The following is a 21,753-nucleotide window of genomic DNA, read 5'->3' on the forward strand; positions in this document are numbered from 1 at the left end:
AGGTGGCTGTTTTTTAGAAAGATGTCTAGTGTCAACAACTTGGCTGAAGGCGAGGAGACCAAGTTCTAGTTCTGGGTCTGCTGCAGCCCAGGCGGGTCACCTGTGGCAACTTCTTTATACCAGGTTCTGTTTTCTCCTTCCTATTGATTTTAGAGAGAGAAAGAGGACGGGAGGGAGGGAGGGAGGAAGAGAGAGAGAGAGAGCGATTTGTTGTTCCACGTATTTGTGCGTTCACTGATGGATTCTTGTATGAGCCCTGATTAGGGTTCGAACCCACAACTTTGCTGTATTGAGATGAGACTCTAACCAACTGAGCTGCCTGGCCAACGCCTGTATCAGGTTCTCATCTATCAAATGGTGACTCTCCTTTTTGCCCACCTTCCAACAAGACATCATAAAGAAACGATAAAAAGGACACATCCTTCCTGAACTTAATTTTGAAGTTGCTTTGGAAGACTATTTCAGTCCCGTGTGCAATTTTTGGAAATGGTTATTAATTTAGCTCAGAGGGCCTTATCATGCAAATAATTAAAATTACAGAAGAAAAATAGCCTTTGATCTTAATTCTGAATGACGAAGGAACCAAGGTTTTAACAAAGCTCAGTCACAGCAGATTAAAGCAAAGGCCAGCTAACAAAATTTTTACATTTCTGATTTTTAAGTGGCAGTAGGAGAAAAGGGATTGCAATTTTAAAATGTTATCTGTTTAAGCCAAATCACCTCATAGGACCCAACACTAGTTGTAAGAATTTGTAAAAAACTAAACCCGGTTATTTCAGTTAACTGACCTGAATATAAGTTAGGGTCTTAATCCTCTGGTAGATAAACATGGGCTGCCTGTTATCGGGAGTGCAGGCCAAGCAGAGCCAGGCAGAAAGCGCTCAGAGGCAGCAACCTCTCCCGCCTCCCCCAGTGGCAGGACCGAGATGAACAGTGACTTAATAAAAACCTTTTTATTAAAAGCTATGTGAGCATCTGCTCTTCATTTCTCCTGAGGTCGGAACTAGAGAGAAGGCTGTAAATTACAATGGGAAAGGTTCGGTTATATATAAAATAAAGAATGGTTGGGCCGAACTAGGGATTGCCCAAGGGGTGAAATAAGAGACTGCCTATCGGCGGGGATATTGTGAGGATCTCTCTGTCTAGCCTGGAAGGACATGGATTTGACGAACTCTCCCTGTCCCTTCCAACTTCTGATAATTTGATTTGATGGTAAGAATTACCTGTTCTTTCTGCTATAAATTACAACTTGACATGGCTCCTTTTTCCATTTTTTTTTTTTTTCTGGGTAAAACCAAATATTTACTGTTGATAAGAGAACAAGCCTCCAAGAGTATTACTGCAAATCAAAAACATGCTTGTGTGTGTCTGCTGGGCCAGAGTCATTTGCCAGATTTTCTTGCTGTTTTAAGTGCTGTGTACCATAGAAATCTGGCCTCAGGCTGCTACAGGGCAGGGCATGCGAGGAGACCATGGTGGAAGGGGAGACACTGATCAGACTGAATGGGAGAGAGCCCGAGAGAGCTATGAACCAGGAGGTCATGGTTCGATTCCCAGTCGGGGCACATGCCTGGGTTGCAGGCCCGATCACCATTGTGAGGCGTGCGGGAGGCAGCCCATCAGTGATTCTCTGTCATCATTGATGTTTCTGTCTCTCTCTCCCTCTCTGAAATCAATGAAAATATATATATATTAAAAAATAGCCCTAACTGGTTTGGCCTGTGGACTGAAGGGTCCCAGGTTCGATTCTGGTCAAGAGCATGTACCTTGGTTGTGGGCATATCCCCACTGCGGGGTGTGCAGGAGGCAGCTGAATTGATGTTTCTCTCGTCGATGTTTCTTTTTTTTTTTTTAGATGTGTAAAATTATTTATGGTCTATTGTTTTCCATTGGTCTATATCAGTGGTCAGCAAAATCATTAGTCAACAGAGCCAAATATCAACAGTACAACGATTGAAATTTCTTTTGAGAGCCAAATTTTTTATTTTTTTTATTTTTATTTTTTTTATTTTTTTTTTAATTTTTTAACTCTCTATCCCTTTCCCTTCCTCTCTGTAAAAAAAATCAATAAAAATATTTTTTAAAAATGCACATTTCTGGACTCATCTCCGTAATTTGACCTGGGAGGTGAAGTCGGGACCCCTTCCTTGGACTGTCTTTCTAGAGCCTCTTTTTTCCACGCCTTCTTTTATTCCTTCCTGTATTTCATTCCCACACCAGCCCTGCTACGATAAATCTTCCATTATTACTATTCATAGGAAGACAGCGGGTGGCTGTCCAGCCAGTCCCTACGACGGCCACTCCTGTCTTCACGCCCTGTGCAGCCCCTCTCCCTGAGGAAGCACTGGGCCCAGTAGCTCCTCGTGAACAGAATATGGAAAAATGATGGAGTGCCGCCTCTGAGATGAGGCGCAGCCTGTGGAGAGCCCCATCGTGGGCAGCCAGGGCGCACAGCCTGCTGACTGCCGTGGGAGCGAACTTGGAAGTGAGTCTCAGCTGGGTCCTGCTAAGCCGGATTCCTGACCCGCAGACATTGTGAGATAGTAAGTGTTTTACGCCTCTAGGCTTGCAGATCATTTGTCTCCAACAGTTGATAACTAATTCAGTGGCAAAAGGAGATAGAACCATGGGCCCAAAACAAACTTGGCCATTTTTACCACCACTCTGACTCCGCTGGAGTCAACTTAGAAACGGAGAACTTCTCAGTGTCAGTGTGGCATGAATATATGTGTCTTTTCTTTGTTTGTAAACCATCTCACTGTTTACCCCCTGCACTGCCTGTCAGGATCGCTGTCATCACTGTAGGCATGTTTGTCACCGTCTGCAAGGCTTCCGTGCCCTCCAGGGAGCTGACCTGCAGACTCCCCTGCCGTTACTCAGTGAGGCCCACTGGCCAGCATCGTCTGCCCGCTTCCTGCCCACCGAGGGGCAGGGAGCACAGCCTGGGCACGGTGCCAGCCACGCCCGCAGGCCTTGTGGCCGAGCGCTCCTCCGCATCATGAGCTGGCCAGATGTCTAGGGTGTGATTTCTGTGAGCGTTTCATAAACTTGCAGCTCACTGACAGCAGTCTTCTAGGAAATCACTACTCTGAGACCTGGGGGCGGGAGGACTTGTGTGCGAGACGGCTGCTTCCAGCTCACGTCCGCTAGTTACCAGGAAGAAATCAGAATTCCTGCATAGAGCACACAAGGGCTTTAGGGCGCTGGGATGTTGGGTGCTGGCGGTGGCCCTGGCAGAGGCTGGGAACGGATGCATAGTCTCTGGGAGCCTCTGCTCTTCCTTGCTGCACCCTCTACTCCCAGGAGCCCTATCTCCCCTGGTCCCAGTGCCCCCTCTAGCTTCCCAGCCTTCTAGAATCTCTTTGCCCCTTCCTCACACTCAGCAGCCTTTCAGGCCCCAGCCAGACCAAGCACCAGTCTTATCTTCCACCCAAATGTGTCCGTTTACTGTCCCATGAGTGAAGTACCTGTTCTCTGTTTGTACGCAGTGAATCTCTTAATGTAATCATTCCTCTTACTTTAAGGTTTCACAGACAAGGATAATGTTAAAATACAAGTTTGGGCTCTAACAGAGGGTTGTTAACTTATTTTGTCCATAGGTTTAAAAGATCAGCATCTCTGATGAGCATCATTTCTTAGAAAAATAGACATTTTTCTATCAAAAAGAATCACAGGAGTGTTCCTTGAGCATTTCTGTTCAAGGGTGTGTTCCTTTGATGTCAAAAGGAGGCACACACACAAAACAGGAATAATTTAACGTCTCAAATATGTAGAGTGTGGAATCAGAATGAAAGATAGCTTTCCAAATTGGAGAACATTTTAATAAAGATCTCAGAGTATTTCTCTCTCTCTCTCTCTCTCTCTCTTCCCCTCTCTACCCTTCCATTCTCACTCTTACTCTTCCCTTCCCTTCTTCCTTCCTTCCTTTTTCCCTTTAATTGGTGTTTTTAAAAAAATATATTTTTATTGATTCCAGAGAGGAAGGAAGAGGGAGAGAGAGAGAGAGATAGAAACATAAATGATGAGAGAGACTCATTGATCGGTTGCCTCCTGCACGCCCCCTACTGGCGATTGAGCCTGCAACCCGGGCCTGTGGCCTTGACCAGAATCGAACCCAGGACCCTTCAGTCTGCAGGCCGACGCTCTATCCACTGAGCCAAACTGGCTATGGTTGGTGTGGGTTCTTGGCTCCACATCTGGGAAGCCGCTTCTCATGCCTGATCAGAGGTAGAAATCACCTCCCAGATAACAGGTAAGTCCATTAAAATGTGTCAGTCTTCGAAAGGCCCTTAAGAAATAGGTGTGTGGTGGGAATGTGTGACAGTCTGGCCGTTCTGTGAATGCCTGGGGGAAAAGAAGGCATGTCTTGTAGTGAACTCAGAGGCTCAGCTCCAATCACCTGGAGCCCTTTCTCCAGAGCCACAGGGGGTCAAGGTCCTCCTGCCCCCCAGCCCTTCGGCTGCAGAGGCTGTTGACCCTGGAATTCCTTGCCTTACAGCCAGGACCTGGAGTGTGCGGGTGGGCGACGAGCCTGATCTGTGGTTCAGGGCAGCTCTTGAAATGGAGCCAGTTATTCATGTTTCCAAACAGAAATCACTAGCCAGGTGCCAGGTATGAGGGCCACATTCAGTAGGAATGAATTTCACTTGAACCACGCATTCAAAACGAAACTCTGACATCGGAAATGCCAGGGGATGAACACGAGGTTATGCTGATACCTAAACCTCAAAACATTAGAAACGGAAGGAACGCCGCTAACGTTGTTTCCCAGACAGCCGCGGCCCCACAGCTTTTCATCAGATGTTTACTTATTGTGCTGAAAGGCCGGGAGGGAGCTGTTCTGGGAAGGGGTGCTTCTCACACTCGCTCTGCTCCAGTGCCCCCTGGTGGAAACCGGTTCCCAGACAGAGCCCTGGTGTAGCCACCCACTCATCTGGAGGGGAAAGGAATGCAAATAGGACCTGCTCGGATGAAAGAAGGGGGGGCAAGCCTTCCCCGAAAAGAACACAAACACCTGATCAAATGAGAGGCTCCCCTGCCTAACCCAGGAGAGATGAGCCGGTTCCAAAAGGTCACAGAGACTCCATTGGACGTGATGCCCTTTTCCTGAGTTGCTGGTACATGATATAGAATTAAAGATATTTGCTGGGGAATAGGAAGCAGATGGAAAGAACAGCGCAGATGTCAGCCTGGGAGAGGAAGCCCTGGTTCCTTCCCGCGATAATCCTCCACCCTAATATATCCTTCCAGTGTGCAAATAGTCATTGCCCACCTCCGGGGCGTGTTAGTCTCCCGGGCAAAAGCCCTGGATATGCATGCGTTTCTGCCTAAACTGGGGGTTTTCCAAAGGCACAGAAGTGCCTCCTCTCTGCAGGTGTTCAGCAAAACAATTCAAAGAATGGTTTCCGTAATCACAGTGTGCACGTGGAAGTGGCTCTCCACTTATTCACCTGGAAAACCCTGTGATGCTGTAAACTGAACATGACCATGACTCTAATAATCATTGTTATCGGCTTGGGGATGAGTCAATCCTTCAATCTGTAAAGATGCCTAGTGTCTTGGAAAGTCATGCCAAACAAGGGCTGGCCAGGGACTGTTCGGCTTTCACCGTTTGCTTTTTTACTTGCTCAGCAATTATTTATTGGGCAGCAACTGTGTGCGGGCAGCTGTGCTGGGCAGAAGGGAGGGAACCGTCAACAAGGCCAAAGCTGGCCTTCCTGCTCACAGCTGCTGTTGATCCCCGGGGGAGAGAGAACAAATACCTTATAATGAAAGCAGTGGCAGTGTAGGGTGGCACCTCTATTGGAGGGCAATTGTCTTTGCTATTGAATCAGGAAAAACATGTATTTGAAAATTCAAGGATCCAGAAAGCAAAGGTAACTGAGGGAATGCCGTTGGGTTTATAATCCCCACTCCTGCCGTGTGGTCATGCGTTTGAGTTCAGTGTACAGCAGAAGGCTTTTTTTCCTAGTTTCAGATAGCAATTCTGCCTGCTGACTGATACCAGCAGTTTTACCTAGAAAGTTGTCTGTATTTCATTTTAAGGTATTAGGGTGGTTAACTTGATGGTTCAACTTGGCTGGGCCATAATGCCCAGATATTTGGTCAAACATTATTCTGGATGTTTCTGTGAAGGTGTTTCTGGGATGAGAGTAACGTTTACATAGGTGGATTTGAGTAAAACGTAATGTGGGTGGGCCTCATCCAGTCAGCTAAAGGCCTTAGTGGAACAAATTCTTCTCTGAGTTCCCAGTCTACCAGCCCATCCTACTAAATTTTGGACACACCAGCCTTCACAACCCTGTGAGCCAATTCCTTAAAATAAATCTCTCTTTCTGTTCACTCTAATACAGGTGTCATGCTTAGATGAAAATGCCTTTAAAAGAAACTACAGTACAACATGTTTACTATTATATCATTTATACCTTATCAAGAATAAGTTTCGGAGTCTCTCTGAAGAGCTGTTTAATAGTGGGAGAGAAAGCCCATTAGAGTCGGGAATGGAAGGAACATTTGCCTCTGAGTCAGGGGTAGCGTATGGGCTCCAAGCAGAGGAGCTGGGGGCTGAGGATCCGCTTTGGCTTACTTGGCCTTGTTCCTGTTTCATCTCAGAGGGAGAACCACATCAGTTTCTATCTGTTTACTTTAAATATATCCTGTGAATATCCCAAAAGTTACAAGGAACTGGGTAAGGAAAAAAAAGGCTGAAAGTTAAATGATCAACTGCTATGTTCTAGGCACTTTACCTCAGCTATCTTTTATTTTTCCTACCCTCTACACATCTCCTACAATATATAGTGATTCTTTTTAAAAATTCTTCAGTATATAGTGATTCTTTATCAGAATACAGATTTTTTTAAAAAAATTTTTAAGTGATAGTTGACATACAACACTATATTAGTTTCAGGTGTACAACCCAGTGATTAGACATTTATTTAACTTTCCAAGTGATCACCCTGATAAATCTAGTACCCATCTGACAACAGACATAATTATTCCAATATAATTGACTGTATTCCCTATGCTGAACTTAACCTCCCATGACTATGCTATAACTACCAGTGTGTATTTCTAAATCCTGCCACCTTTTTCACCCATCTCTAACCCCCCTCCCATCTGGCATCCATCAAAATATTCTTGTATCTATGAGTCTGTTTCTGTATGGCGTGTTTGTTTATTTTGTTTTTTAGATTCTACATGTAAATGAAATCATCCGACATTTGTATTTCTCTGACTTCTTTTAGTTAGCATAATTCCCTCTATGTTCATCCATGTTGTTGCAGATGGCAAAATTTCATTTTTAAAAATGGCTGAATCATATTCAATTGTATATATGCACCACTTCTTCTTTACCCACTCATATATTGATGGACATTTAGGTTGCTTCCATATCTTAGCTATTGTAAATAATGCTGCAATGGATCTGGCTGAGTGGCTCAGTTGGTTGGAGCGTTGTCCCATGTACCAAAAGGTTGTGGGTTTGATTCCCAATCAGGGCACATACCTAGGTTGAAGGTTCAATCCTTGGTCAGGGCACATAGAGGAGGCAACCAAAGGGTTTCTCTCTCACAACGATGTTTCTCTCTCTCTCTGTCTCTCTCCCTTCCTCTCTCTCTAACAATCAATAAAAACATGTCCTCAGTGAGGATTAAAAATAAAGTCTTTAAAAAAATAATGATGCAGTGAACATATAGATGTATATGTCTTTCCGATTTAGTGTTTTGGATTTCTTCAGATATACACCCAGAAGTGGAGTTGTTGGGCCCTTCTTTGTCCCTTGTTATAGCCTTTGTTTTAAAGTCTGTTCTGTCTGGTATAGGTATTGCTACCCCAGCTTTTTCTTTTCTTTTCTATTTTCATGAATTATTATTTTACATCCGGTTACTTTCAATCTGTGTGTGTCTTTTAATCTGAAGTGGGTCTCTTGTAGACAACATATGTAAGGGTCTTGTTTTTTATCTGTTCAGTTTCTATATATATTTCGTATATCTTTTGATTGGAGCAGTTAATCCAATTGCTTTTAAAGTAATTTTAAAAAATATGTTTTTATTAAAAAAATTTTTTTTTAGGGAGAGATGAGTAGAAACATCAATTGGCTGCCTCCTGCATACCCCCTACTGGGGATTGAGCCCACAACCCAGGCATGTGCCCTGACTGGGAATCAGACTGGCAACCTTTAAGTGCTAAATATGTATTTATTACCATTTTATTATGCATATTTTGACCTTTTTTGTTGTTGTTGCTTCTTCTTAAAGAAGACCCTTTAACATTTCTTGTAATTCTGGTTTTGATGAACTCTAGCTTTTCTTGTCTGTGAAGCTCTTTAACTGCCCTTTGATTCTAAATGATAGCCTTGCTGGTAGAGTAGTCTTGGCTAGGTCATTGCTTTTCACGAATATTTCGCGCCAATATCTTATGGCCTGCAAAGTTTCTGTAGAAAAATCACCCTGGACTTGTATGTCCATTTCCTTGATCAGGTTAGGGACAGTTTCTGTCATTATTTTTTTCAAATAGGTTTTCAATTTCTTGCTCTCACTCTTCTTCCACACCACCATGAGTCTCCTTACTATCCCAGAGTCTCCTTACACTATCCTCATGTTTTTGGATTCTTTTTTCTTCTTGCTGTTCTGACTTTTTCTGTTTCCTTATTGTCAGAGACAGCAGGATTGCTGCTCAGCACTGCTGCTCTGAGTTATTCTGAGTCCATGTATTCTTCTAAATTCTTCCCGACTACTCCGGGGCTGGTTCTTCCTCGAACCCTGCCCATTGTACTCACTGTTGGGAACTGAGTCCAAGTTCCTCCTTTATCTTCTGCTCACAGAAACACAGGCCAGTCCTCGGTGGCAGGACAGATGGAGAGGCCATGAGAAGTTGTGGGTGTATAAGAATGAGTCTTTATTGCAGAACCAGTGTCCACATAGCCATCAGACAAGACAGTTTCTTACAGTAAAATCCATACAGGCAGGCAGCCAGACACTGGCTGGTGAATACATATCTTTCTCACAAAAGCAGCATTAATCTCTGTACCCACTGTTAGTATCTGAGCAGCCGCAAGCTGCCCCAGACTCACCGCCTTACATTATAGCGGCACCTGAGCTCTCCCTTAGAGCTATTACAGCCTCAGTAGCTCCTCTGGCTCAGCAGCTTCTCCTGTCTCCCCTGCCCAGCACACTGGCTGGTTAACATGGTAGCTGTATCTGAGCTCTCTGTGAGCTCTTAGCCTTAATCATAGCAGGATCAGCTCTCAGCTCCGTCTGAGCTCTCTAGCCTCTCCTGCACACAAAGGAGCTACATTCTCTGCGTCTTACTGTCTCTGCTTCTCTGAGCTTCCTCTGCCCAGCTGCTCTCCCTCTAGCAGACTTCTTCACACACTCTTGGTCAGTAAACTGTACATTACTCCAGAGGCAAAGAGGGCTAGTTGCCAACAGTGACATCAGTCATTTGGGTTACAGAAGGGCACAGTGTACCGTGTGTCCTTGCACCCACTTGGTATCTTAGCCTGATGATGATTCCCAGGCTCAGAGTCCTTGGACATCCCGTTTAGGCTCATGCCAGAATGGCCTTGAACATCCCGGTGTATGAACAACAAGGCCTCAGTGCTCTCATTGGCGTGGTTCCCACACTTCTATTCCAAATAGTTGATTTGATCCTCAGCTTCATCTACTCTACTGTTGATTCCCTGTAAATTATTCTTCATTTTAGTTAGTGTATTCTTCATTTCGGAGTGGTTCTTTTTTTATGGTTTCCATGTCCTTTTTTTTATGCTGTTGAAGTTCTCATTAAGTTTCTTGAGCATCTTTATAACCATTGTTTTGAACTCTGTATCTGGTAGTTTGCTTGCCTCCATTTCCTTTAGTTCTTTCTCTGGAGATTTCCCCTGTTCTTTAATTTGGGACCCATTTATTTATCTTCTCATTTTGTTGCTTCCCTGTGTTTGTTTCTATGTGTTTGGTAGAGCTGCTACATCTCCTGGTCTTGGTAGGGTGGCCTAATGTAGCAGGTGTCTTGTAGGGACCAGTGGCACAGCCTGCCCCATCACTTGAGCTGGGCACACCAGGTGTTCCTCCCATGTGGGCTATGTGCGCCTCCTGTTATATAGTTGAGCCTTGATTGCTATTGGCACGTCACTGGGAGGGACTGACCTTCAGGCTGATGGCTTTCAAGGCCTGGCTGCAACTTCGAGGACAAGCTGCTGTGCATGGGCCGACCCCACACTAGCAGGACTTGCTTCAGAGGGGCTTTGGTGCCCACTGTATTAGCCCTTTGAGAATGTCACTCGTGGGGGTGGTTGGGTTGTAATCTGGCATGGCTTGAAGCTATCCATTAGGTGCACAGCTCTGGGGCCTTCCAGGAGGTGCAGGCCAAGGTCATCCACTGCCTGTGCCCTGCTCATAGCCACCTGGCATGAGCTACAGTGATCTGCAGATGGCACTACTTGTGCTAGGCTAGGAAGTGCCCAAGAGAGGCCACGCTGCAAACTGAGGCTGGCCTCTGCTAGTGCCAACCCTGCATCCACTTAGCAAGAAGTGCAGAGCACACAGAAAAGAGGTCAGTGTCCCTGACTAAATAGTCAGGTATTGCATGTTTTAAAAATTCTTGTAGTACACAGGTTGAAAATCACTGCCTTAGATAGTCAAATAAAACAAATAACAGCCAACACAACAATAGCCATAGGTTTTCATGTCCTGTCTTAAACCATAAATATATATCCTCTATAATAAAAAGCTAATATGCAAATTGTCCCCTCGACCAGGATATCGACTGGGAGTTTGACTAGGGGCCTGGGCCAGCTGGCCAACCACCTGCAGCCCCTCCCTCCGGCTGGCTCTGCCCGATTGACCCCAATCGGGGTGGGCTGGCTGCACCCCACCCGTGCACAAATTCATGCACCAGGCCTCTAGTATAATAATAAAAGTGTAATATGCTAATTAGACTGGACAGCTGAACGACCTTCCAGACCTCATTCTGGACGTCCTTCCTGATGAAGCCGTGGTGACGGGGGTGAGGCAGAGGCGGTTAGAGGTGATTAGGCAGGCAGGCGAGCAGTTAAGGGTGACCAGGCAGGCAGGCAGAGTGGTTAGGGGTGATCAGGCAGGCAGGCGAATGGTTAGGGGTGTTCAGGCAGGCAAGCAGAGTGGTTAGGAGTGATCAGATAGGCAGGCAAGTGGTTAGAAGCAATGAGGCAGGCAGGCAGACGTGGTAAGGGGTGGTGAGGCCTGCTCTGTGCCTGCATTCACTCTGCCTGCTTAGTGGCGATGAAGCAGGCAGGCAAGTGGTTAGGAGCAATCAGGCCGGCAGGCGAGCGGTTATGGGTGATCAGGCAGGCAGGTGAGCAGTTAGGAGCCAGCAGTCCCAGTTTGCGAGAGGGATGTCTGACTGCTGGTTTAGGCCCAATCCAGCAGTCAGATATCCCTCGAGTGAGGGGAACATCCCCTGAGCAGGAGACATCCCCTGAGGGGTCCTGGATTGTGAGAGAGTACAGGTCAGGTTGAGGGACCCTCCCAATGCCTGTGCATGAATTTTGTGCACTGGGCCTCTAGTAGGTCATATAATAGAATTATATCTTATTGGTCACATCACATAATAAGGTTGCATCTGATTGGTTAATTCTTGGTACCAGAAATCCTATATACAATTATAGGTACCTGATTTTTTTTTTTTTAATTTACTTTGGAGCAAAAGGGTAGGTAATTATTATTATTATTATTTTGTAAATCAGTCAAAATTATACCTTTTTTGTCATATCACCAAAATATATATATTTTTGGCATGCTGCAGAATTTTAGTAATTAGATTATGTGTGCCGTGAAATGAAAAAGGTTGAAAATCACTGCCATATGCTGTCCTAATATATTAAAAAAAAAATTGAACACCAGAGAGGGTTTATTCATTTTATTTAGCATTTCATAATTTAATGCTTGGTTTTAGATAAGCTTTTTTCTTTCTTTTTAATATATCTGGAACAAAAGATTAGACTTATGGCCCACTACAAGTGCTAGCTAAAGCTCCGGAAGCTCAGTTTTCTTCAATTTTGCTTCCACATGGTGGAACAGTTGACCACAAAAGATCGTGGTAAGCCTAGCTTTCTCTGCAGCCAGCATCGAGCTGTGAGATATCATGTGGTGAATGAGGTACTGAGAAGTGGAGCCCAGATCTAACATGATGGTGTAGCTATTGGGGAAGCCTTATTTAATAGTTATTTATTGAGCTTTGCTATGTATGAGGCACCGATGTTGGATGTTGTAAAGAAGACAAAATGTATAAGATGCAGTCCCTGAAATTGGAGAGCTTACAGTTTAGATCAGTGGTTCTCAATTAGGGGTGATTTTGCCCCCTGGGGACATTTGACAATTCTTGGAAACATTTTGGTTTTCACAGCTAAGAGGAGGGGGCGTGTGTGTTAGTGGCTTGTGGAGGTGTTGGTGCTGGCATGTAGTACATAGAGGTCAGTGATGCTGTTAACGAACCTACAATACACAGACCAGCCCCCACAACAAAGAATAATTCAATTTAAAATGTCAATAGTGGTTTGAGAAACCCTGTGAGAAACTGAAACCTACATAAAGAAATTTTAATGACCATCTAATTAAGGGCCACAGGGTAGGGTAGAACACATATGCTTTGAGAGCCAAAGGAAGGTAAGTTGGGAGTGTATTGCAATGGCCTTCTTCCCCCTTTTTTTTCAGGCCAGAGGCAGGCAAGGTATCTGTGGGAGTAGAGCAAGTGGGAGAAGCTAGTGTGGCAGGAACTGGGGAACACTAAGAGTCAAAGTGGGATTGGCCATATGATGGAAGGCCTTTAGCACAGGAAGGTAAAGTCTTGATGCCATGTGTGATTAAGAGTCTTTTTCGCCCTAACCAGTTTGGCCCAGTGGATAGAGCGTCGGCCTGCAGACTGAAGGGTCCCAGGTTCAATTCTGGTCAAGGGCATGTACCTTGGTTGCGGGCATATTCCCAGTGGGGAGTGTGCAGGAGGCAGCTGAATCGATGTGTCTCTCTCATCGATGTTTCTAACTCTCTATCCCTCTCCCTTCCTCTCTGTAAAAAAATCAATAAAATATATATATTTTTAAAAAGAGTCTTTTTTGATGTTGAAGATATAGAGCAGTTGGCTGAGACAAATTTTTAGGGAAATGAATATATAGAATGGATTGGAGGAGAGAGGGCTCAGAGGCAGGGGATTGGACCAGGTCATTCAGTCACTGAGCAAACACTGGTTGCACAGAGGTTAAGAGCAGAGACTGTGGTATCAGCCTGCCTGGGATCCAGTCCTGCTCTCCACTTACAAGCCCTTGACTCTCAGCAAGGAAGATTCTCTTTGTGGTTAAAATTCAGCATTGTGAAGTGCCATCTACTTCACATTGTGAGGATTAAATGAATTAATGCAGAAATACAGGTGTGGGCTGAACAGGACTTGGGCTGGGTCGGTAGCAGGAGAGATAAGAAGTAAAATGCCAATTTGAACAGAACAATGGCAGATTGAATGTTAAGTATGGGGCTCAGGAAGAATCCAAGATTTCTATCATAGATTCATACACACACAGACATGGCAAATTGGGAAGGGAAATCGACAGAATAGTTTTCTTATTGGGACTAGTGAGGAAGATGATAATTTTGGTTGGGCAAAAGACAGTGGTTGAAATAAAGAAATAAGCCTTTTGCAACTATCACTAAAAAATCATGTATAGCCCTAGCTGGTTTGGCCCAGTGGATAGAGCATTGGCCTGTGGACTGTGGGGGTCCCAGGTTCGATTCCAGTCAAGGGCACATGTCTGGGTTGCGGGCTCGAGCCCCAGTGGGGGGGGAGGGCATGCAGGAGGCAGCTGATCAATGATTCTCTCTCATCATTGATGTTTCTATCTCTATCCCTCTCCCTTCCTCTCTAAAATCAATAAAAATATATTTTTAAAAAATCATGTATATGTAAAAACTTACTAGTGCTAAAATATGCATCTATCTAGCCCACAATCTTACCTGATTTTCTGGAGATTTTCCTTCTTTGCAATCTACAAATTTTAGTTTTTGAAATATTTCAAGTATATGGAAAAATAAAGAGAGTAATGTAACATGCCAGTGTTTATCCAAGGAGTAAATTGACCATTATCAATACTCTTTGGCTTGGATGACATTACAGGTCCTCCTCAACTCATGATGGTTTTATATCCTGATACTGAAAGTGGAAAATGTCGTAAGTTGAAAATGCATTTAAAACACCTGACCTACCGAGCATCATAGCTTAGACCAGCCTACCTTATGCGTGCTCAGAACACAAGATTCAGAAAATGCTGGCAATGTTGGTTGTGTGATCGTGTGACTGACTGGGGGCTGTGGCTTGCTTCAGCTGCCCAACATCACGAAAGAGTATTGCACCACATATCACTAGCCTGGGAAAAGATCAAAATTCAAAGCATGGTTTCTACTGAATGCATATCGCTTTTGCACCATTATCATCTTGAAAACTTTAAAGTTGAACCATTGTAAGTTGAGGATCATCTATAAATGGTTTTAGTTTATCTTAAAACATGAGACCATAGATAATTGTTGCTCATCTTGCTGGACCATCTTATAAAGGTTTCTAGGCTGAATACAGATTTTACTCTGCATTGGCCTATGGCCAAATTGTTCTCCATCTTCAGGGTTTAATAAGACTCCTTACCACATAGACAATCGGGGTCCTATCTTCCTTGAAGGACTTTCATAATCTCATTCTACACCACCTCTCTTACTGTTTCCTGTGTCCTATTGTCCCTGTTTAGTCTGTCCTCAAATACAGTTTCCATTTTCTCATTAGGACTAAATCAAGACAGGTGGGCACTCTGAAAAGGTTATAACTTGATGCTTCTTCAAACCAATTCATTTACATATTCATTCACTCAATAAATATTTGTTGAGTATGTATATTATGTGTCAAACACTGTTCTAGCCTCTTGGGATATAACTGTGAGGAAAATAGACAAAGATCACTGTTTACCTTCTAATAGGGGAGATAGACAGTAAAAATTAATAAACAAATGAATTGCCTAACACATTAGAAAATGAGAAATTCTGTTTAAAAAGTGAAAAAAAAAAGAGTACTTGAGAAGGTGAGGTTTGAGCCAACTTTAAGGAACGAAGTGAAAAAGGTTAATACCTGGGTGAACAGTGATCAAGGCAAAACAAAAGCAAAGAAGCCATGGTGAGAACAGGCCTGGGGTGCTCCAGGAGCAGCAGTGAGGGTAGTGTGGCTGGAGGAAGTGAGCAGAAACATACTGGTGAGAAGGTGAGAGGCCATAGGAGGCGAGGGCATGAGAGTTTTATAAGCTATCGTGAGAAATTTGGCTATATCTCCAGTGAAATAGGGAGCCATTGTGAGGTTTGGAGATAAGGAGTAACATGATCCTATCTAGGTTTAAATTAATCACTCTGGCCACGGTGTTGAGAGTAAACCATAGGAGGTTCTGGATAGAAGCAGGAAGAAGTTAGGAGGCCGTTGGTATAATCTAAACAAGATGATGGTGGCTTAGACCATGGTAATAACAGACGGGTGGGAAAAAACAGTAAGATTCTGTGTGTGTGTTAAATAGAGGTGAAATAAATCATGAAGCAAAATGAATCCTATATAATAAAAGGGTAATATGCAAATCCACCCTAATGGCGGAACAACTGGGACCAACTGGTCACTATGATGCACAATGACTGCCAGGGGGCAGACGCTCAATTCAGGAGCTGCCCCCTAATGATCAGTGCGCTCCTACAGGGGGAGCTCTGCTCAGCCACAAGCTGGGCTGATGACTGTGAGCGCAGCGGTGGTGGCGAGAGCCTCTCCCACCTCCTTGGCAGCACTAAGGCTGTCCGACTGTGGCTTAGGCCCGCTCCCCGCAGGAAGTGGGCCTAAGCTGTCATTCAGACATCCCCTGAGGGCTCCCAGACTGCGAGTGGGTGCAGGCTGGGCTGAGGGACCCCCCCCCCCCAGTGCACCAATTTTCATGCACTGGGCCTCTAGTATAGACTAGTAAATAAAACAAAACAAAAAATGACAACATAAAATGTACCATTTTAACCATTTGTAAATGTACAGTTCAGTGGCATTAAGTACATTCACCTGTGGTACAGCCATCGTCACCATTCATCTCCAGAACTTTTTCATCATTACAAACTGAAACACTTGGATATATTTTTAAGGCAGAGTCAGAATATTTTCCTGACAGGTTGAACTGGGGTGTGAGAGAGATGGGTCAAAGGTTACACCAAGATTGTCGGCCTGCACATCTGGAAACATGGTCTAGCTATTGACAAGATGGACAAGGATGGGCAGAGCACATTTAGAGAAGGAAGAGAAGGAGTTCAGATCAGATTTCTTTGTTAATTTGAAGTGTCTACTAGACATCCCAGAACAACTAGTTGCTATGATGCACACTGACCACCAGGGGGCAGACACTCAATGCAGGAGCTGCCCTCTGGTGGTCAGTGTGCTCCCACAGGGGGAGCGTTGCTCAGCCAGAAGCCATGAGCCAGGTTCATGGCTGGTGAGTGCAGCTGTGGTGGCGGGAGCGTTAAGGATGTCTGACTGCTGGCTTAGGCCTGCTCCTGCGGCAGTTGTCAGTCAGACATCCCCTGAGGGCTCCTGGACTGTGAGAGGGAGCAGGCCAGCCTGAGGACCCCCGATCCCTGAGTGCAAGAATTTCGTGCACTGGGCCTCTAGTATATACATATTTAATTAAACATTTTTAAATTTAACATTGGTTAATAAGATTATATAGGTTTTAAATGTACAATGGATATCTACCTGATAAATGGTTTTTAAGCCACCACTAGGAATGACACAATCAAGGGAGTAAATAGGACAGAGAAAAGAGAAGAGATCAAAAGCTTTGAGGCAATTCAGCATTAGACCCAGTCTCAGAGGTTAGGAAGGACAAGAAGAAAGCAGCAAAGGAGATTGAGGAGGAAAACCAAGAGGATGTGTTGTCAAATGCTGTTGAGAGGTCAAATAAGTTTAGGGCTTAGAACTGATAATTGGATATAGAAGTATGGAGGTCACTGGTGACCTTAACAAAGCAGTTTGGAGGAAGGGGTAGAGAGAAAATGGGAGGGGAAGAACTGGGGACAGCAAGTAAAGACTACTCATTTCTAGATTTTACTATAAATGGGGAGCAAAGCTGAAGGAAGAAATAAGGTCAAGAGTGGTTTGTTTGTTTTGTTCTTAATGGGTGAAGTAACAGCATATTTGTGTGCTGATGGGAATGATCCAGTAGAAAAGGAAAAATAGTGATGTGGAGGAGGAAGGGAGTATTTTAAAATTTTTGAATTTGAAAACCTCCACATGTGGCTTTGGCACATTTTGTCACAATCTACACCATACTTTGACCTGCTTCACTCATTTGTGTAACCTACATTTTACTTTGCATCCCCTGGCCTGAATAGATACAGATCTCTATGAGGCTGTAAAACAACACTGAAATAAATTGGTGTGAATATAAATTAAAACCACTCCTGCCAGGGTAGACAGAGACCTCAAGGGCTAATTAGTAGTGTTTTGGGCAGGTTGCTCATGCAGACACTACCAGGTAAAAATTGACAGTCAGAAGCAATTGAAATCCAAACACCTAATAACAAGTAATGTTGTGCAGATTTTTGGGACTTAGTAATTTATTTTATTTTAGCCTCCAGAAATAAACCTTGGGAAATGAGTGGTTTCTGGGTACAGGTAAAGGAAGAGATAAAGCAATTAAATCAGGAATGAGTGGTGAAACAGCAGTGAGAGCAAAGATGTCTTTGCTTGGGCTTGTACTAGAACTCTATTTTTTTTAGAAATAAGACATTTACCACTGGACCACCAGTGTGTCCATAGCCCAAAGACTGAGTAACAGTTATATCCAAACCAGAGAAAGGCAAGTAACCAGTACATGAATCTAGATTTAGAAGGTCAACTTCTGTGAAAGGAAAGGGAACTAATATATACTAATTACTTAGCCTGAATAGCTTTATTCTTCTCCCTGCTATTTTACCCTGGAAAGATGACCTATAGGGATTAAATGTGGTAGCCAGTCTCCATGCTGGCTTAGTGACCCCAACCTGTTGGTATTCATTCTTCTCCACCCTACACTCTATCCTGGAAAAGTGATTTGTAGGGATTGGTTCAACCTGCTTCCAAGCCTCTGGCTTGTGTTTGGATTACACCCTGTGGGAGCCTTGGAAGGAAGGTGTGGTGAGGTTGTCTCAGGTTGACTGTGTACTTCAACAGCAGATCATTGCTCCTATCAAGCTGGTCTCTGTTCCACTCAACATTCTCTCCCTGTTCTGGTCCTTGTGGACCTAGGGATGATCATAGTTCCACGACTGCTGGACCCATGTTTCTGCGCATCTTCCATGGTTTCCATACCCCCATCCACACGTTTGTAACCAGTCCCTTTGTAAATAAAACTTTAAACATATTATTTTATTTTTTAAAATTTTTTTATTGATTAAGTTATTACACATGTGTCCTTATCCCCACATTACCCCTGCCGGGGTCCAACCCCAGCAGGTCCAGGGGTTCCCAAAGGCATAGACGGAGTCGGCGAAGAAGGAATGACATGGAGACAGCGTTCAGTTGATCAGCAGCCTAGCCAGGATCTCCAGCCAAGTTCTGGTCTCGATCTCCAGAGAGGTTCTGCTTAGGATCTCTAGCCAGGTTCAGTCACCAGGTTCTAGTCAGGTTCTCTTGCCAATTTCTGTAGTCAGGTTCAGTCCAGGATCTTTTGCCATGTTCTCTCCAGCAAAGTTCTTCTGTCTCTAGAGAATGTTCTGTGTAGGTTCTGTGTTCTGAATTCTGTCTCTCGCTGTCTTGTTGCATCTGTATTTATACCAGTTGATTCAATCCTATCAATCTCTATTACAAAGGCTAGGGCGTTTCTTATCTCCATTCCAGGGAGTAAAGATTATGTAGCTTAAGCATGATTGTTTGTAGTTAAAGTGATTAATTACCCGCCTGGCACTTAGTTGAGGGGTTTTATTCCCTCCCTAACTTCAGGGGAAAATCCCTACCTGGGGAAACAACCTTTCTCAGAGAGGAGACCTTGGTTAAAACACATAGTGCCAAGAAGGTGAGCAAACATTTTAAGAACAGTATGCTATATATGCCAGGTCCTTTGAAACAGCAAGGATGGACCGGCTCCCGGCATACCCCCTCAACAAATTATTTTAAGCATGTCGTGTTTCATATTGGAGCTCTGACTGATACATTAATTGGTATCAGAAGCGGCTCCAGGAAACAGAGTCACGACTGGATTTGGGATGTATTTGGTCATATATTTAGAGGTCCAGGAATAGCTTCATTGCTGGGAGAAATAACTCAATTATAAATTACTTGAATGATCATTGGTGGTAGCCTGGGATAAAGGGAAAAATGTTGGCTGTAAAGAGCTTCTGGCCGAAACCGATTTGGCTCAGTGGATAGAGCGTCGGCCTGCGGACTGAAGGGTCCCAGGTTCGATTCCGGTCAAGGGCATGTCCCTGGGCTGCAGGCACATCCCTAGTAGGAGATGTGCAGGAGGCAGCTGATCGATGTTTCTCTCTCATCGATGTTTCTGACTCACTACCTCTCTCCCTTCCTCTCTGTAAAAAATCAATAAAATATATTTTTAAAAAAAGAAGAGCTTCTGAAAGTCCCATGTATGAGAATCACGGCACAAACCCCTGGAGTAAAGGCTTGACCCTGTGCCAAAACTATTTTCAATTTGAAAAGTAGCTCCTGGCTTGATACTGGTGAATACTGAATGCCTGACCATGGATCATGAAATATTTATGTGATGCAAACCACCCGTCATGGGCTGAGTTATCTAATTCACTGAACCATAAATCTGGGCATGCACTGCAGTAATCCATCAGAATATGGAAATGGTATATATGAAAATGGGCCCTAGTTGATCCAAGAAAGCTTCATGAACAGGTGACTTATATTCACATGGTACCTGTTTTTTTCTACTTCTCATTTAACTCACACCAAAGGCCTCAAGAAGAATTCCCTATCAGACCTGATTTACAGACAGACCTGCATCCTGAGCCCACACGAATGGGAAGACAATAGCCATTGTGCTACAGCCTAATGCAGGGGTGCCCTAAGATAGTGCTGGAATAAAATCCTCCCAGAACTTTAAATACATCAGTTTGTTCACTTCATTAGGGCAAGAGGGTGTCAGGCATTGCTCTACATTGACTCATGGGCAATGGCAAGAAGTTGGCCTGCTGTTGGGAACATTGAAAGAACAAGATCAGGAGGTTGGTGCCAAGGAGATCTGGGGGAGAGGAATACATTTGAAACTCTTGCAATGGGGACAGAATGGAAAGATATCTGCAAGATTATCTATTATGTGGAATTAGCCTTTTCTTAGTTTCATTGGTGCTTGCTCAATGGTTCTCTGAATACTCTAACAGTGCGTCCCACAATTCAGAAGCAGCTGGCTTGACAGGACAGAAGAAGGGTCTGCTAAAGGCTCAATTACTATAACATCTAGGAGACAACATCTTGCACAGTTGGAGTGGTGTCCTATAAGATGCCATAAATGTCTTAAAACCAGCAGCAAATATGTAGCCAGGATACGTGAGTAAAAATTAGAATGGCCCTCTCACCATTCAACCTAATAACTCATTGGAATATTGTTCTCTTTCCCTCTGACCTTGGGTTTAGTGGATTTGGAGATTTCATTGCGTGAGAAAAGAATTCTTTTCTTAGGGAATATTGGAGATTGAGACTTCCCTCCGGACGTTTTAGATACCTTGTATTTCTGAATTGGAGTCAGTTTGCTGGAACGAACGTCCTGATTACCAGGAAGAAGTTGGATTGGTCCATCACAATGAGGGCAAGGAGGATGATGCTGAGAGGTGGACTGTACTGGGTGTGTTCTGTTTGTGCCCCTCTCCCATGTTCCAGGACTTTAGAGATGATATCTCAACAACCCTATAATAATCATAGGTCTTCTTGATTACCCTCTTACTGTATACCTGACATTGTTCTAGGAACTTTACATGATTGATTCAATTCATCCTCACAGTAGTCTTACATGCTAAATATCCTATTATTCTGATTTTACAGATAAGGAAATTCCTTAAGTTAAGTAACTTGTACAAACCCACATATCTAGAAATTAGAGGTTAACCTGTGCCCTATACGGCTTCTCAAGGGGGTAGGTATGATTATTTTGTTTTTACACGCAGAAAAACAAAGAGTTAAAAAAGTAAAGGAATTTATCCCAGGTATAGTCATCCACACAGCTAGGATTCAAATCCAGATCTGTTACCCTCAAAGCTAATGCTGTTGTCTAATGCACTCTGCTTCCTTCACATACGTCATTTTCAGGTGTGAATAAAGAAAGAGCTGACTGTGAAATGCAAATTCTGTGAATATAAAACATCCTTTTGATAAATTCAAAATTTATTTATTTATTTTTAAAAAGGCACATGGTCTAACTCAGTAATTTTCAACCCTTTTCACCTCATGGCACACATAAACAAATTACTAAAATTCTGCGGCACATCAAAAAAAAATATTTTGTTGCCAATTTGATAAAAACAAAAAAGATAGAATTTTGATTCATTCACACTGGACGGATATTGTTGTGTTAGTTGTCCTATTTTTATTAACAATTAAGGGAAAAGAGGTCAGTGCCTCTAACTAAATAGTCAGGTATTACATGTTTTAAAAGTCCTTGCAGCATACCGGCTGAAAATCGCTGACCTAACTTAAATAAAAAAGATTAAGCTTGACAATAAAAGTGTAAGCATGTCCCAGATTTAC

At 43.7% G+C, this 21,753-nt stretch overlaps 1 protein-coding gene across 1 annotated transcript in view; it reads left to right on the plus strand.

Moving 5' to 3' along the window:
• The window catches only part of TXK (TXK tyrosine kinase), a 62,547-nt gene that overhangs the window by 414 nt on the left and 40,380 nt on the right, over window positions 1-21,753 (plus strand). The gene's annotated exons all lie outside the window — the stretch shown is intronic.

This window comes from Myotis daubentonii, chromosome 1, assembly GCF_963259705.1.
Source record: "Myotis daubentonii chromosome 1, mMyoDau2.1, whole genome shotgun sequence".
In the NCBI taxonomy this organism is placed as follows: domain Eukaryota; kingdom Metazoa; phylum Chordata; class Mammalia; order Chiroptera; family Vespertilionidae; genus Myotis; species Myotis daubentonii.